This window comes from Crocodylus siamensis, chromosome 3 (genome assembly GCF_052110815.1).
Source record: "Crocodylus siamensis isolate JL-2025a chromosome 3, ASM5211081v1, whole genome shotgun sequence".
Taxonomy (NCBI): domain Eukaryota; kingdom Metazoa; phylum Chordata; order Crocodylia; family Crocodylidae; genus Crocodylus; species Crocodylus siamensis.
The window spans coordinates 164212664-164231116 of NC_143397.1; the positions used below are offsets into that span (position 1 = coordinate 164212664).

Consider the following 18453-nt stretch of genomic DNA (forward strand, 5'->3'; position numbering starts at 1 on the left):
CCTCAGCTCCAGGACTGCCAGATGCTACAGCAGGGGGCACCTACATCTGGGGATCAGAAAGCTCCTGCTCCCTAGCTGCACCACTTGTGCATGTGGAAGCAGCAGATGGGAGCTGAGAAATCCTCACTCTGTAAGTGCCACTTTCACAAGCACCTGAGAACATAAAAAAGTGGGCATACAACTGAGACTCCAAACTGCACACCTTCCCCTAACATTGAGCTCAAAATGCCCCAGACCTTTAAAAGTAGGCACTCAGCTGGGAACCCCGGCTGAATACCCACCTGCTTTATTGTGTTTCCTTGGCACCGTAAACTTAACATCAGAGAGAAGTGCCCCAGTTTCAAATCACAATGCCCCCTCACTGGGCAGCTACTTAAAAAATGGAACCCAGTACAAGCGAGGGGATGGGAAAACTCCATCCCTAGCTGCATAGCCGTTTTTAAAGAAGCACCCAGCATCCTCCAGGGATAGAGCAAGAGATAGCTGGGTTCCAAACCCAACAACCAACTGATGGTCATCATCAGGACGATTGGGCATGTCACACATTCAATTTACGGCACCGTATAAACCAGCCACAAAGATGCTACACATTTTTTGAGGAATATCTGTGTGGCTGATCTACCATTTTATGGCATCATAATTTTGGAAAGCGTGTGGTATGCCATTATTTCTGGTGTGATTAATACATTCATTGTGCCAGAATGTAGGCCAGAGGCTTGGAAGTCTGAGGAGGAGAGGGGTCATACATTTTGTAATGTTTTGTCTATAATTATCTTAAGTCCTGACTGCTTCCTAAAAGGTAAGGTAGAAAACATTTTCAGATGAACTCTCTCTAAACATATTACAGGCAAAAATGGCAGTCCTGCTTATTGTTACAGTGGCTTGTAATGTTACCAAACATTAACCATTTTGGCTGAAATTATCCATGCAAAATGTCTGCCTTGGGCTTCTTGTTTTTTTGGCAGGGCGGAAGGGATGGAGGGATTTTAGCCAAACCATTTGCCAGTTTCCATTAATATGAATAGGGAAGAATGCCATTTTGCCTGTTTGAAATAAACCTTTATACTGTTTCTTTGAAAAGTCTGATGCTTTGAAGCTGGGATGGTCTAAATATTGGGGGGAGGGGAGGTGGATCATAATCCGCATTTGCTCAGTAGATTCTTGCTAGAGCTTAACTGCTGACATCTCAAATGATTCTAGCATCACCAAGCATGTTAAAGACATTCCCACTCTTAAGGATGGACAAGACTGAACATAGAGCATCCTCACAAAGCAACTGAGCTCCTCAAAGCCTCCCCAGTAAAACTACACAGTCCTCTAGAGATATAAGGACTAAGAAGGTTTTCCCTGCAAAGACTACACAGATCAGGAAAGTGGCACCATGACAGTGTAAATCAATATAACATGTATAATTTAAGGAAGGTTCTCATTTTTATTCAGGACAGAGAAGACATTAATCATATTCCTAAACTATCCTAAAACCTAAAAAGTTGAACAAGGACAACTGTGCTGTAAACTAACTCCAATTGTAGGCAGGCATGGGTGATTGGTGCCTCCTGGCTCTGGGGAGGCACCAGTGGCTGATCGCTGAACTTGGAAGTGCTGATGGCAAACCAGAAGTGCCACCAGCACTTCTCAGGCAGGGCACTGGCCAGTGTTCCCCACTCCCCAGCCAGCGAGGGCCAATTTTGAGGGGGGCACATACTACCCCTACACGTCACCGATGTAGACAGGTAATGTAAAGTTATGTCAAGCTGACCACTGAAAGGATTAGGTATTGTAAAGTATCTGTGGTTGTCACACCCTTATGAAAACTCACCACCGTCTACCCCAACCCTCCCCACATCCATGAGGAAATGGCAAAATTTGAGACATCACTGCAGAGCAAGGCAGTGCCAAACCTAAGGATTCTTCACTACCAGTTCCTACTATTACAACCATAAAATCCATTTTAAAGCAACTATCATTTCACAAACATATCTTCCTTGTAATAGAAAGGCAGGGAAAGAGCAGCTCCAGTAACCACACTTCTAACTAAAATATAGTTAAAAAAAATCTATGGTTGTAAAAACAATTTGATTAACCTCATCATGGCTACTGTATTTTAGCCACATTTGACCAAGAGTAATAAATGACACTCTGCCTTGCAATATTTCTTGGAAACCACAGTACAACTGACAATTACAGCTGGGTCCAATGAGCAGGAGCATGCCTTTGCAGCAGCACAAAGAGTAGTGGCAGTTTTGTGCCACAGTGCACACGCCTGCCCGTATGCTTTGCACCCCTGTTCCATGTGCTGTGAGGGGTTGAGGGTGGGGCACAGGGTGCATCAGCAGGGACTAGCCATCCACTGTGCTGAGGCACCCTATGTCCCAGCCAGCCAGGGAGCAGCACATGGAGACAGGGTAGCAGGCAGCGCAGGGCTGGCTGCTTCCTGGGCTCCACACCCTGTAGAGCTCTGCAGTGAGGCACCCTGCCCCCAGCCAGCGACTCTACAGCTGTCTGGGGGACAGGATGCCTCCGCACAGGGCCTCCATGTACCTCAGCTCAGGGCTGCCTGCTCCCCTGGTCTTGAGGCACCCTGCACCCCAGCCAGACAGGGGGCCTCCACAGCTCACGGAGATGGGGCTCTCCCGTGTCTGCATTTGTCCCTGTGCCCACCATTTCAGTGTGGTTTGCACTGCTTTTTTTTCCAGATTTTCTTTTTTTTTTTTTTTTTTTTTTTGCTACTGGGATTTCCCTGTAGCAAATTTTGCCCCGGCACTGCAAATTAGCAATGCTGCACACTGATTAACATGCAACTTGTGCAGTTTGCATCACTGGAAAGAGGTCTGCAGTGGCACAAACCACACGTGCCTGCACATCTGGATCCAGCCTATTAGTAGCAACATGCTTGTGCCCTGCTGCTATGCTGCTCTTAAGTGGCTGTTGCTATTGCAGGGATGTTTGAATATACAGTATGAAAAATGTTACAAGGAGAAATGTTGCTGATCAGAGGCTGTTGTTCTCACCCTGTATTGCTACAAATGCTCACCGACTGTATATGAAAAATGCTGCGCGTATGCCAATCGTCAAACTAGCTATTCGTCTACCATACACATGACTATTTTTCAAGGTGGGATAAAATCTAAATAACTAGACAATAATCAAGTATGGCAGAAAGAAGATAGATATATTATATCGTCCCCTCCTGACAATTTAGGCACTTAAAAAAAGTATCTTACAATCATATTCCTTATCATATGAGCCCCAGAAAGCAGTATTCACAGGATCATAAGAATGAAACACCACCATAATACTAACTACATGAAATAAAAGTCATCTGGCTTCTATACTTTCAATATCCTATATCTTCTAGTGGGTTTTAATAGCAACACTAGTTAACACCATCAACATCTCCAGTGCAATGCCTAATAAATTAACCTAAATGTAAATGTTCAGGTTTTATTCACTGTGCAAGAGTGGGTTTAATTTAATATTCAGGGTTTGAAAATTAACAAACAAACAAACAAACAAACAAACATGTGTCAGTGAAAACATTATTTAAAACCTTGTATTTTGCAAGTTCTCACTCCATATTGAAAACCAGACGCTGGACATTAAAAAATTATAAATAGATCTTTAATTTATGATAGTCAAAACAAGATAATATCATGAATTAGACTTTTTTACCTGAACAGTTAGGCTTGTCTGTGCTATGAGATAATTAGTTTCAAAACAAAAGGAAATTAGTCTGCTGTTTGTGTGTATTTTTTTAAATATTACTTCCCCCCTCCTCCCACAGTGATCAAATACAGCCTTTAAAACAAATGATCCAACCATTATAGAATCATCATGCACATAGGGTTATTTTTTTCTTGTAAGTAAATATTTCACTTGATCAGTTTAACAACTTTTAATTGCAAAAAAAAGATCTCAGAGCATACCACTCTCAAATGATTGCACCTATGCACAAACAGCAATGCTGAATAAAACTATGATAAAAAGCCTTAGTTGTACAAAGCATAAAATGTTTTGCCTAATACTCCAAAGTACTGGTGCACCTTCCTTGAAAATCCCTCGTCTTTGTCATTTGACATTCTTAAAGCAAAAATAAGTATTATGGGCTCCAAGACTGTTACTACTCTTTTCAGGACTGGCTTTATTTTCAGGCTATCATTTCCTGGAATTGAATCCTTTTGCTTTATTTTTTTTTAATATATGTTTCTTAATATGCTGTCATAGTCTTGATGGGGCAGTGGCTTCCCACATACAGACACACTGCCTCCCTTTGCAATCCCCACTTGTTCCATGCAAGGAGTGGGCTACCAAACTAGGCCCTCTATTCCTTGGTTATGCAACAGATGAGATCACTATAAACAAAGTCAGATGGTTTCAGAATGGAAATCAGGAATTTTGAGCGCAAGAATTTGTTTTCCTCTTACTTTAAAAATTGCTTAGCAAGCATTTTTATCAATCTACAAGGAGAGGTGAAAGCTCAATGTATGTAGCCACTAACTAGCTCCAATCTCTGCGACGGGGGGGGAATATCATAAAAAAAATGTACAGTATCATTTATCATCTCACTTCTGTTACTTTTATGAAGCTGGCATGCTCTCTCAGATTTATTCACACAAACACTAGAAGATTCAGGGTTAAGGACTCTGTTCCATTTAAATGAATGACAACATGCTGACACTGTTGCAGGAGCCTGAGCAGCTTGCATTCACACACAGGAAGAAATCGGGCAGAATTTATTAACAAGAGTTTGTGCTTTTTACATGTTACATGTACTCTCACACACAACACACATTCTACATGACAGGATCTATTGAATTCTGTAGATAGTTCTACATACCAGGGTCACATTTCTATTTATTGTATAATGCAACTCTTACATCATACTTTGAATTAACTGTACTTTTTAAGATGTGTTATTTCACCCGGGGGAGAGGGTGTGTGTGAAATCTTTAGTATAGTGCACAGGGTTTGGCCATGTGACAAGAGAGGAGTTATACACCTTAAATCCTCAAACATCACATGGCGGGCGAGAGGATGGAATCACAGTAAGTGCAAGAACTTAACCTGTCCACCTCCATCACTGTTCAAATGAGTATCAGTTTTCTGGCTTATTTGCAGATAAATCTAAATGTGTCATGTCACCCTGATCAACATATCATTTTCCAAATTATGAATATTAACCAAACATAAAAAGGTGAGTGGAAGAGTTAACAATTAAATATAATAAATATATTTTAAAAAGCTATTACTTAATGGCACCATGGCATATTCCCACAAATTATTGTGGAAAAAAATTACTGATGAGTGAAGCTATTCTATAATTGGGGCTGCTAACATATGACTCCTAAGTCTAGCTTCGGGTTAGTTCTAGAGAGAGAGAAAAGTCTATCAATAACAGTGGTGACCCGTAGGGGGTGCATGAGAGTGCTGATGCACTCCCTGACCAGCCACGCTTGCTGCTTAGGTGATAGGCACGGGGGGCAGGTGGGAGGGCCAGTGCCCCCCTTCAAGCGCCAGCTGGGGAGTGGGAGCGCCCACAGCAATTAGCCACCTTGTGATCAGCTGTGGGGGGACCCCCCTCATCAGTAAGATTGACCGTAGAGGGACTCCCCCCCACAACCCTGGTCAGCAAGATTGGCTGTGGGGGAGGATTTATTATTTACTTATAAAAGTATAGAACACAACATGTTACCGTGGTACTCTGGTGAGGTGCTGGAGGACTGGAAAAGGGCCAATATGGTCCCCATTTTCAAAAAAGGGAGGAAGGAGGACCCAGGAAATTACAGGTCTGTTAGTCTTACCTCGGTCCTAGGGAAGCTCTTTGAGAAAATTATCCAGGAGAACATCTGCGAGTGGCCAGAAGGGGAGACCATGATTAGGGGCAACCAACATAGGTTCATTAGAGGCAGGTCCTGTCAGATCAACCTGGTGGCCTTCTATGACCACGTCACAAAATCCTTGGACACAGGTGTTGTGGTGGACGTAGTCTTTCTGGACTTTAGGAAGGCCTTTGACACTGTCTCACCCCATTCTCATTAAAAAATTAGGCTACTGCGGCCTTGACCCCCACACAGTCAGATGGGTCACAAATCGGCTGGAGAGCCGCACCCAGAGAGTGGTGGTGGAGGGGACTTTTTTGACCTGGAGGGATGTGGGCAGTGGGGTCCCCCCAGGGCTCAGGCCTCAGGCCCACACTGTTCAACATCTTCATCAGCGACTTGGACGAGGGGGTGAAAAACACCTTGTTCAAATTTGCAGATGACACTAAGATGTGGAGAGCAGTGGGCATGCTGGAGGAGAGAGACAGGCTGCAACTAGATCTGGACATGTTACAGTGGCAGACAGCTGAGAACAGGATGGGTTTCAATACTAACAAGTGCAAGGTATTGTGCCTGGGGAGGAAGAACCAGCAGCAGACCTACAGGCTGGGGAACTCCCTTCTCATCAGCACAGAGGCAGAAAAGGATCCTGGAGTCATTACCGATTCCAAAATGAACATTGGCTGCCAATGTGGGGACACAGTCAGGAAGGCTAACCACACCTTGTTATGCATCCACAGATGCATCAAAAGCAGATCCAAGGAGGTAATCCTCCCCCTCTATATGACATTGGTCAGGCTGCAGTTGGAGTACTGCGTCCAGTTCTGGGCGCCGCATTTCAGGAGGGATGTGGCCAGCATCAAGAAGGTCCAGAGGAAGGCCACTCACATGATCGGAGGCAGCAGGGCAGGCCCTACAATGAGAGGCTACAAGACCTGAACCTATTCAGCTTCCACAAGAGAAGGCTGAGGGGGGATCTGGTGGCCAAGGGGGACCAGCAGGCAATGGGAGAGTCTCTGTTCCCCTGAACACTACCAGGAGTAACAGGGAATAATGGCTATAAGTTGATTGAGAGTAGATTCAGGCTAGACATCAGGCGGCACTATTTCACTGTCAGGGTGGCTAGAATCTAGAACCAACTTCCAAGGGAAGTGGTGCTGGCTCCTACCCTAAGGGTCTTCAAAAGGAGGCTAGATATTCACCTGTCTGGGGTTATTTGACTCCAGCATTCTTTCCTGTCCGTGGTAGGGGGTCAGACTTGATGACCTGCTTAGGTTCCTTCTGATGCTACCCCCTATGAAACACAGAGTAACTATATCATTTCAATATTGAACATCTAGTGTAGGGACAGAAATTATACATAAGCAGGTATAAGTGATCAGAAACCAGTTCAAATCTGTAATACAACAAGTTCAGTGTACATAAACCTCTTTCAAAATGGCTAAAACCAGTTTAAGATAAACCTGGACAGATGTAGTATTGGGCTTAACTGACCTAAGTTAAATCACTTTATTGAAATTCTGGCCCACATCCCCTTCATATACAAGTAAACTCACAGTGCCCCAGCAACCCTGAATGCTTTGCACCTCCCCTACAAACACCCCCTTGCAGGTTTGGCAGGCTAGCCTTGGCCCAAGCTATCTGCTCCAACTGAGCAGAAATGTGCTCTTACACCCCTCTCCTTCTGGCCTGGGCCACTGCAGGCATGTGACTGCATTTCCAAAGTGAATGTCTATTCACTTGCTTATTGGTTCAATCTCCGCAGTTTAGACTAACCTGCGAAGATTGAATTGATTCAGCCGCAGGCTTTTTGACTGCCTGTACTTAGCTGTAGTGACCATCTGTAGTATCATCTTTCATATATGTTAATAGAAAAGGGTTAAAATTCATAGCCAATAATCTTCAGATACTCCTATTTGTAGTACATACAGTGAAGTCCCACAGACTACATTTAACCTGTCTAAAGAGATTCCTAACAGTCTTCCAAAGAATTACGGAATACTAGATTTAATGTCTACTGCCTGAGCAAAGAAAATTAGATGCTTATTACTAAAATTACAAAGACATTCCCTTTCTAAAAAACAAAACAACCTACCATTCTTAAAGATTATGCAATGCAAAAGAAGAGACATAAACAAATATTTTTGCCAAATGATCCCACTGCACAGGAATCAAGTACGACTCCTGCAAATCATATCTCAACTGTTGCTCACACAATCAGTGCCATGTCACAAAGTAACTTCACATAGGTTTAACACAGTGTACTTGGTTCCTACCACAGCTCCCTCCCTCTGCCTTTCATCTTTATTCCATTTCTTTCTTCATACCACATGCAAAAATTAAAGTCTGTTTTACAAAATTCCTGTTCAGGGCCAAAGGATGTCTCTCCCACAAGTTTGTTTTTAACGTAAAATAGACTTTCATATTTTTATTCTTACCATACAATTAAAACTATAGACTATGCAAAATAAAGGCATAAAGATACATTGCATTAAAAACCTAATAGACTGGTAAATGTAATGGACTCAAAAATGTCCTACAAAAATCCTATGACACTATTAAAATGATTTTGGTGCCCACTGAAATCCTTCCAGTCAGCCAGCTAAAGAACTGTAAAACAAAGCTCATTTTCCAAATTGCTGTTCATAAAATAGACGATAAAACTGCGACACCAGAATCTAATGCAAGTTCTTCAAATAGGAATTCTATCCATTAACTACTGAATTGCCAAAATGTTGCATTCCATAAACAACCCTATCTTCCTGCTTCTTACACACACACACACACACACACACACGAGTCATATCACAAATTAATCTTCACAATAGCCCATTAAGACAGACCATTATTCTTCCATGTGGGAACAGAGGTACTGTTATATGACTACTCAAGGCTACATAGTGAGTCGCTTTTAGAGCCAAGATAAAAACTTTATAGGAATCCTGCCTACTCATCCCATGCTCTGATCACCTGATTTTTTCACATGTACAAAAGAACCAGGACAGGGAAACAAAGAAAATAAAAATAGAGAGATTCTCTAGACAGAAACTTTCAATTTCCTAGAGTGAGAGATGATGGATGCTTGGCACTTAAAAATCTCTTCATGCTAAGGCAGGCCTTAGTTTAGAACAAACAGCTTTTTAAACATCCTGAAAGTGCTTCCTCTTCCAAAAATATTGACTTCCTGCCAACATCTGTTATGAGGATGGCCCTCTGGTTTCCAGGTGACCCCCACACTGGAACTGAACACACTGAAGAGGCCTTTCTCCTGCTCCCTAATTAAACAGCCTGGGAACCATGAGTTCACAAAACAAACAGAAAAGAGGTGTTGCTGCACATTCTCTACAAAAAATAATACAACATGGCTTGATGATACAAAACAGCACAAAATGCAAAGCTTCCTTATTGTGTGGAATCTTGATGGAGCAGCTGAAGGAAATCAAAGTTACCTACAGAAAAAAACAGTAATGAGAAACTTCTCATGGGATTCTCAAATGTTGCAAGGGTTACACAGGCACAAGTGGTATCCAAAACTGGCCAACTCATCCTCGTCCCATCTAATTCTCAAAGAATCCTGGTAATTATTTTCAAAGCTGACCAGGAAGCTTAGTATCAGAGATCCAGTTGAAACCAGTTTAATTGTGTGGATAAATACCTGTACAACATTTATAATATCAAACCAGCTATATGAACAATTAAGCTGGAACTCTTGTGATAAATTGTGTGTGTAGCCCCAAAATAAACCAAAAGCAACATTTCTTGTGGTTGTGAGATTGGAGTATTTCAACTACCATCTAGAATCTAGAAGGACAAGAACTTGAAAAATAATGGGGAAAAAAACCCACAAAATATATTGAACTTCTATAATACGAAGGTGAAACTCTGCAGAGAGGTTTGGTTCAGTTATGTTGCCTGCACAGATTCTATCACCCTCAACTGACTGCCCTCTGCAGAGCCATTTGCAGGAATGAGGGATGCACTACAGTAGGGGTGGGCAATTATTTCAGCTTAACAAGATTTGGTGAGCTATTGATGGCTGGATGAGTAGCCCCACCCCACCCCGATCACCATATTGGGACTGGAAGTCCCTCACCTTGCTCCCACTAATACTCCTTTTGGGAGGGGGGATTGCCATCTTAGAACCAGAAAAAACCAAATCATACACTAGAAGTCAAACACCTACTATAACATTTTATTACAAAAAATATTTTTGTCACGATCTGTGTTTCTATAGTCTATATAGAGGTGATTGTATAACAACTCAAAAATAAAGACCTCCTCTTGTATATTGTGTGTGGGAGATGTGAGGTGTGGTTGCAGGTGTGTGTATGGTGGGGTGTGGGAGGTGTGTGTGTATGGTGAAGTGTGCGGGGGTGTATGGTGGGATGCAGGGGGGGCATAGGGTATGTTGGGGTATGTGTATATGTAGATGGCAGTTGTGAGGACAGGGTGTGGGGGCACTGAGGGTGCTCATGCCCAGTGTAGGCACTAGTGCCCAGCAGGGCATGCCTCCAGAGAATGCAGTGCATGGGGTAGAGGGAAACAGCAGCCTGCCAAGCCACCTCAATCACAGCACTGCACACCTGCACTCACACCAGGGCAGAGAAGGTAGCTGGCTCCAGCAGGGGGCTTCCCCTGGTGTGAATGTAAGATCTGAAGGCACATGGTACAGAGACCTTGCAATAGAGGCGGCTGGGCAGGCTGCACTCCTTGCCCCCATGCACAGTACTGGCCAAAGCTGTGCCCCACCAGGTGCCAGTGCCTGCACTGGGCACTAGGACCCTGAGTGCCCACCTCCTGCTAATAATGCTGGCAGCAGGGGCTGCACGCCATGAAGGAGTATGGGAGATTCCCACACCCACACCCTCCCTCACACCCACATCCTGCCCAGCCAAACTTCATGTTCCTGCTGCCTCCACCCAGCTGCAGCTCCACCACCCACTTCACTTCTTTTGGTACAATCGTCCAATTTGCCTAGGCTTCTCTGAATCCTAGCCCCACCCTCCAGCATACCCTCTCCCCAGCTTCATGTCATCTGCAGACTTGCTGAGGGTGCACTCCATCCCATCCTCCAGGTCTGAAGACATTGAACAAAACCAGCCCCAGGACTGACTCCTGCGGCACACCACTAGTGGTGCCAACTAGACACTGAGGCATTGATTACTACCCTTTAAGCCCAACAATCCAGCCAGTTTTCTATCCACCTTAGTATGTTCATCCAACTATACTTCCTTGGCTTGCTTGCAAGAATGTTGTGCAAGACCGTATCAAAACCCTTGCTCAAGTTACATCTGCTGCTCTCCCTGCATCTATAGAGCCAGTCATCTCATCATAGAAGGCAAGGAGACTGGCCAGCATAACTTGCCTTTGGTTATGCTGACTATTTCTAATTATTTTTAAGAACTTAGAGGAGAAGGTAGACTCCTTGAAGACCTGCTCCATGATCTTTCCAGGAACTGAAGTGAAGCTAACCATTCTGTAGTTTCCTGGATCCTCCTTCTTCCCTTTCTTAAAGATGGGCACTATACTTGCCCTTTTTTCCAACAGTCTTGGACCTCACCCAACCACCATTAGTTTTCAAAGATAATGGCCAGAGGCTCTGCAATCATATCAGCCAACTCCATCAGCACCCCGGGTCCATTGTATCCAGCCCCATGGATTGATACACTTGTTACTTCTGTGCATAAGTTTTCACAGATGCATTTATTGCTGATCCACTAATTTACTTATGACCTACACTTATTTAAAAACCAGAGTGCTGATAAATAAATCACCTTGAAATCAATCTTAAAACTCTGAGATTGGATGCTTCTTACACAAGTCATCACTTTTAATATAAAAAAAGTGAACATGCACATTATACGTGGGCAAAATATCCAAGGAATCCCATGCTACTATTCTAAGTATAAAAAACTTTTTAAAAGAAACCATATTAGCTCTCTTATACCTTAAGAAGGGGACTGAACCTGGTGGTATTTCTGAAGAGAGGCACAGCCCAGTGTATGGAAAAACAGAATGGGAACCTGGAAACCTCTAACAAAATGCTTTTTCTTTGAAAAAGTTAATGAGTATTACTGCTCCTGTTACAGCAGTGAGTTCCATTATTAGCTTCTGACTATATATTATATAACTAAGTCTAAATTGTAGAAGGGGTAAAAAGACAACATGTTTCTCTACAGCAGTAATTCTCAACCTTTTTGGACTCAGGAGTACTCCTCCATAAAGTTTGTGAATTGAGGGACACCCAATTACAAAAATAAATGTATAGGTTACACTGCTAAGTTCCTTTTAGAAGAGTCTGGCAGTGGAGATGGGGGATCATCCAGGCAGGGACAAGCCTGAGCCTGCATTTATATGCTTAGTTTATCCATTTACCTACTAACACCCTCATTTGCCTCCTCACACATCATGACACCCTTCAAAGGATCTGGTGGCACCCCAGGGTACCCTTGCAACCTAGCCGCGAACAGCTGCTCTACAGACTTTTATGTGTAATAAGCTGCCCAGTTGGAACCTCTGCGTGAATCTTTACAGAATTCAGCTTACATCCAAACATAATGGGTTTTCCTTTCTAAATTCAGCAATATTTAATATGACCATTCCAAAAAGAAGACCAACCCCAAAAACATACACATAACCCCCAAATATATGTTTTGCCAACAAATGATGCTCTATTATTTCCTCCTTCTTTCATGAGTAGTATCTGAATCTTGGGCTGCCCACTATTAAGAAGAAAGGAGAGTGAAATAACTCATCTACCAAAAAACCTCCTTAAGGGCTTTTGTAGGACAGGATAATTCATCATTTAGATGAGTAGATTCTAAGCCACTGAGGCAAGACCAGGTAAGTCATGAAGAGTTAAATAAATCTACTGAAATTCAGCAGCATTGCAAGCCATTCCAGACAATGGTTACTATAACCTACGCTAGATGTCCTCTGCCTAAGCACCAATGTGACTTTGTGGACTGCTGAGACTCAGTCTGTTGCAACTGGCATAAGTTGCCACAGGCGAGTAATCACAAGAAACTGACCTTGGCAAAAGCACATTTTACACTTCACTGCTGTTCAACTGTGTTAAACTAGAGAAGGGGGAGAGGGAGGGAGGGAAAAAGAAAGAATGAGCAGAGGGTAAGGGAAAAGAAGGAGAAAGACGATCACAGCAATTTTCAGCCACACCAATATTTTACTGCTGGGAAAGGGTCACCACTTACATGAGGAAACCAAATGAACCCAGCATCATTTTCAAACCACTCTTTAAAAAATTCAGTACTAAATTAAGACTCACTGCTGCCCAATTCTCTCTCTCCAGGGCTAAAACAGACCCAAAATATTTGAAAGGCAGATCATTTTTACTTGCTGCTATGCACTGAGCTACTGACCCAATAAGCAGCACATTTCTGGGCTTTTTTTCTTGAAGAGTATCCTGGGGTCATCAGCACAAGCAGATATATGAAGATTAAGTTCAACTGCTGAACTGTGAAGCAAGAGATTCCAATCCTGATGTGAGGGAGTGGGGCCAAGGAGCGGCTGTGAACTCCCTAGCGCCCCCTACCGTCACTCTAGGTGATTCAGCACCCTCTGATTCTTGCCCGCCACGACTTTGATGATAATTAGGTTTATATGGGAGGCTGCCTCTATCCCCTGGGTGAATGGTACATGTGGTCCTACCCCTACTCCATATGGGGTGCCTCTGCGCACCCCTGCCTTAAGGGCTATGCGTGCCTCCTTACCTCCCCTTTAGCATGCCCCAAGCCTCGCAGCTGTTCTCTGGACGTTGTTTGGTCCCTTGCCCTCCTGCACTCCCTCTGGCGCCCCAGGGCCTATCCCGCTCTGGTGCCCCTCTCTGGCACCCCAGGCCTATGGCGCGCTCCTTGCGCCCGCTGCCCCCTTCTGGGGCCTATGGCGCGCCTCACGCGCGCTTGTTGCCCTCTCTAGGGCCTGTGTTGTGCCTCGTGCGCCCTGCTGCCCCCTCTGGGGCCTATGCTACGCTCTGCGCGCCTGTTGCCCGCCCTAGGACCTGTGCCGCGCCTCTCGCGCTCGCTGCCCCTCTGCGGCCAGTGCTGCCTCTTGCGGCTGCGGCTACAACCCCACACCCCAAGCGCCTTTCCGGCACTCCTCATGCTGTGCCTGAAGTGGCACTACGCACTGCGCCCCTACTGGGCACCAGGAACTCCCAAGCTGCTGGGGACCCCCTGTGAGGCCTCCTCACACCCCTACAGCCTCACCCAGTCCTCCAGTTTAACAATAACACAAGCTGAGCCCAAATGGCTTTAACAAAACCAACAAAGAGCCTTCTCGCTCGTAAATACAAACTCCCAGCCCCGGCAGGGCTTCCACCGTACCTCTCTCTAGGGCTCTCTCCACCCTAGCATCATCGCAGCCAGTCAGTGAGGTAAGGCTGCAACCACCCACTCAGGCTGCTCAGCTCAGCCGCAGAGCTCCTGCTCCTGGGCCCAGGCCCGAGCTGTTATAAAGGGCCCGGCCCTGCCCCCTTCCGGTCACATGACTGGCTGGCTGCCATAGCAACCCGCAGCTGCACTGCCCTGTTGATTGACAGCTCTGTTACTTATCTAAGGCACAGCACACCTCAGTGCTCCTGCGACACCTGATTTAAGTGCAAATCTCAGCACAACCATAACCACGAAGTTGCTCCAAAAGGCCCCATAAGTGTGTGTGTGGAGGGGGGGGGGAGTCTAGCCGTCACTAGTGGCCTGCAGGCAGTTAATATGCAGTTCATGTGCTCCAGTGGTCATCTCTCCTGCCGCCACATTGCAGGAGGAGGGCCCACAGGTCTGCATGCCATCTCCTAAGCCCACATGGCTACAGCAGGGGTGGGCAAAATACAGCCCGTGGGCCACATCTGGCCCACCACCTGGTTGTATCTAGCCCATGGGCAGGTGGCCACCAACTCATAGGATCCAGCCTGTAGGTGGTTGGCAACTCCAGCTCCAGCCACCATGTTGTGCCAGGCAGGCAGGCCAGCATTTACTGTGCAGGGCAGGCAGAACTCCTTCCGCCCAATGCTAACAGAGAAGCATCAGCTGTGGACCTGGGCAGATGCCCCAATTCCCACCCAGAATCTGCTGGGTATGTCCACAGGTGACGCTAGTGCCCACCCGAGGCTGCTTTCTGCCACACCAGGCAGGTGATGGCATAAGCTATGGATTTACTGAACAACTGTCACCTCCTCCAAACAAATGGGACTTTGCAGCCCTGCACTGCAGCCTTAGGTTCCCAGGATCAGTGCTGACCCTCAGCCTTCCCAGACTTCTCCATACATTAAGGACGCCCTCTCCAAAAGTGTCGACCTTACAGACACTCTGGAGTCAACCATTCACCTCTTAAGAGACGTGTGGAGGTAAAGCAAACAATCCAGGCTCTGTAAGGATTTCAAATGCCAATTACGCTCTACTTAGCTAACAAGTGAAATCTAGACAAAATAATAGATGGCTATGTGTACTTCCTCCCCTTCAATTCCTCACCACACCCGAGAACTCTTTTGGCTCAAGTCTGAGTCCCTTGAAGCAAAAGATCACCCGCTTCTACACATGGCTTCTCTCCTTGCTTTCTTGTTCAGCCAGTTCCTTCCTTCTTTCATTTAAGCAAGATCCTTCTGTTACAAAAGCAAAGGCACTCTCTGCTCCTCTCCCCTGCCTGAGATTCTTATGTCTTTGTGAATCCCTCTCTGTCTCCCACCTTCCTGATTCTTGCTGGCTATAAGACCCAGGATTAACATTAAAAATCTGTATTCTGTACTTCGATGTTTCTCCAAACCCTAGCCCTTGCAGAAGAAGTTGGATAAAACTGGATTTACCTAAGTGGACATCCCATTGTCCCAAGACACTCCCTCCTGAGTGAAAGCCATGGAAGTTTAACAGCCCTCCCTTGTTGTCACTATGGGAGATATGTGATACCACCTTTGTGGATTTTCACTTAGCCATCTGCTGCCAGGGCTGTCAATGACCCAACAATTTTATAAGATCAATCAGAATTCATAAACCGTTCACAGAGACTCCTCAATTAGCACTCTTGGTTTTAAAGAATGAAAGCAGGGTTGCTCAGCCCACAAGCCAGATCCAGCCCCCGACAGTGTCATTTAGCCCAACATTTCTCAATCCATGGGTCACAACCCAAAAGCGAGTCACAAGAATATATGAAAGGGTAGTGAACAAACATTTAAAATGGACCAACAAACTTTAAAAATGGATTCTCCTTTAAAGGAAAAAAAATGTGGAAAACTCTGGTTTTTTCCTTGCAGACTGGCAGAGCTCCAACCTGCAAGGGGCTGCTTGGGACTCTCCTCACCCCACACACTGTGAGGCTGGAGTTTGGGGGCAGGGGCCAGTGGGTTGGGAGTGAGGGGCACTGGGTCGGGACTGGCCAATGTTTACAAATAGGTCCCAGTACAAAAGAGGCTGAGAACCACCTATCTAGCCCATGGGTCTCCTTGCAAGCTGTATCCCTGTGCACTAGATCAGACATGCAGGACAGCATAGGGCCCAATCCTGGTAAAAGGAGCAGGGCAAAGGCAGTACAGGAACCAGAGCTCAACCCAAGTCAGGCAGGGATGGAGTAGGGTTCCCAGAGCCTGACCTTAACCAGGCAGAGATGGTGCGGGGTCCTGAGCCCAATCCCAGTGCACAGGGGTTGGGCCAGGCCTGATCCAGCCCACAGACTGGCCCCATGCCATTCAAAACCATGAATACCAGAGCACCGCTGAAGTAAAGCAACCCTGTGTCTAAACTGTGCATCTGGATCAAAAAAGATTCTGTGTCAGCTGCATATCTAAACCATGTTACTGACTGCATCAGCCTACTTTTCTCTCTCTCTCACACATCTTGAATTTTGGTGATATCAAGGCTGAACTCCTAACATGAGGCTACCAAAAGGGCTACCAAAAAGGTTCATCCTTCCCTATAGTTTGCACAAGCATCCAGATTCCTGGAAAGGATAAGATTAATTCTGCCTATGGGCAGCTGTTCACAGGCATGGATCAAGTTTTATTTTGAAGGCCTCTAATGGTGTAGGTCTTAGATAGGGCTTAGGCTTTTAATGGTGTAGGTCTTAGACAGGTCTTAGGTCTTGAAGGTTGGCAATGATTTGAAGTTGCATCATCTTGTGCAACAGGATGATGCAAGTGGAAAAAAGCAACAAGAAGAAGAAATTTATCCAAAGCTAACCACATCCCCAAGGTGTGTGTGCATTCATTGTTACTACCCCGACAATACGAGTTACTTTCATTTTACACAAGAGCACCCTTATTTCACAGCAGACGCTTTAACCTGAATTTCCCCAATACTAGGGTGAATGCCCTTCCTCCCAGCCTGCAGTCAGTCAGCTCCCCCCGCCTTATAACCCCAACTCTGTTTATCTGTGAAATCCCTACTGTTAGAGCTGTTCCACTTTTTATAGTTTACTAGATCTTCACTGAGCCAGAGAATAAAACACTGAGGACACCTACACACATGCCCGACACCTGTTCCAAGGCATGCTAATTAGCACACATCAGAGTAGATTTGACTGAGTCTACTGGAATGGGGTAAGTAATACTCTTCAGCAGCCTTGCCATCTCCTGTATTCAGCGTCCCTGCACTTCAAAATGGCAGCAGGGGCACTTTAACTAAAGCCTGTCAACCAAGCTTTTGTTAAAGCGCCTCCGCTGCCATTTTGAAATGCAGGATTCTGCATACACGAGACACTGTGGGCACTTTAATTACAGTGGCTCCTGAGAGCTTCTCTAATTAAAGTGCCCTTCCTCCCAACCCAGAGCACATGTAAAGACACCCTGTATCTACAACCAGCATACAAGACATTGAAGTTCAAGTCCTTGTCTAAGCCCTTGTCCCAGAACAGGGATATGCCAGGTGAACACTGTTGATCACTGAGCTATTGATTTTCTGGAAGCTCCACTTGTCCAGAATGGAATTTCTGGGGTCTCAGAAATTTTTAACCAAATACAAATAATTCCACAAAATATGTCTGTCCTGCCAATTTGGGAACTTGTAGCACAAAAAACATAATGCCAGTTTTAAACAATTAGGGAATGAGTGTGTGGGTGTAAATAAATACACACCCACATGTATATATACACACACATACAGACGAAATCATGACATACCTTAAATATGATGGTATGTTGTGGTTTGAAATATTATTAGCATGGTTTAAGTTGATTGCATTATTCCAACAGGAACATCAGAGAAACAAAATAATCAACTCACCCGACAAGTTGTGAAAACTGAAGGATGCGTCCTCAGGACTAACACAATCAGTTATTTTCTTGTAGTTGTGAATGTAGATGGCAATCTAGTAGAAATAAAAGGAAAAAAATTAGCAGGCAATTCTCCCAGTACCTCAGTGCTTCCACAGCCCTTGAGAACCACTGCACTAGTCTGAATAGAGCAGTCATGATAAACTTTTCAGAAAGACTCCAGGACTGCATCCTTGTTGAGGCGCTTTAAACAATCGCATCAAGAGACCAGTATCTTCCACTCAGAGTTTTATATACCTCTCTCAACTCTCTCATACACAAAATATACAATGATAGAAGTAAAAGGCTTGAAGTCTTTAAAACCAAGTAAAACAGAGCTCTTGTTTTCTACTTCAGATATAATTTTGCAATGAGGAACTTGAA

The 18453-nt window shown here is 44.8% G+C and overlaps 1 protein-coding gene across 5 annotated transcripts in view; it reads right to left on the reverse strand.

The window, feature by feature from the left end:
* LDLRAD4 (low density lipoprotein receptor class A domain containing 4) overlaps positions 1–18453 on the reverse strand; it is a 467644-nt gene that overhangs the window by 380842 nt on the left and 68349 nt on the right. For all 5 annotated transcript variants that reach the window (XM_090039616.1, XM_090039611.1, XM_090039615.1 and 2 more), the window contains exon 2: positions 18041–18125. The gene's annotated coding sequence lies outside the window, so the exon portion shown is untranslated. The remainder of the gene's footprint in view (positions 1–18040; positions 18126–18453) is intronic.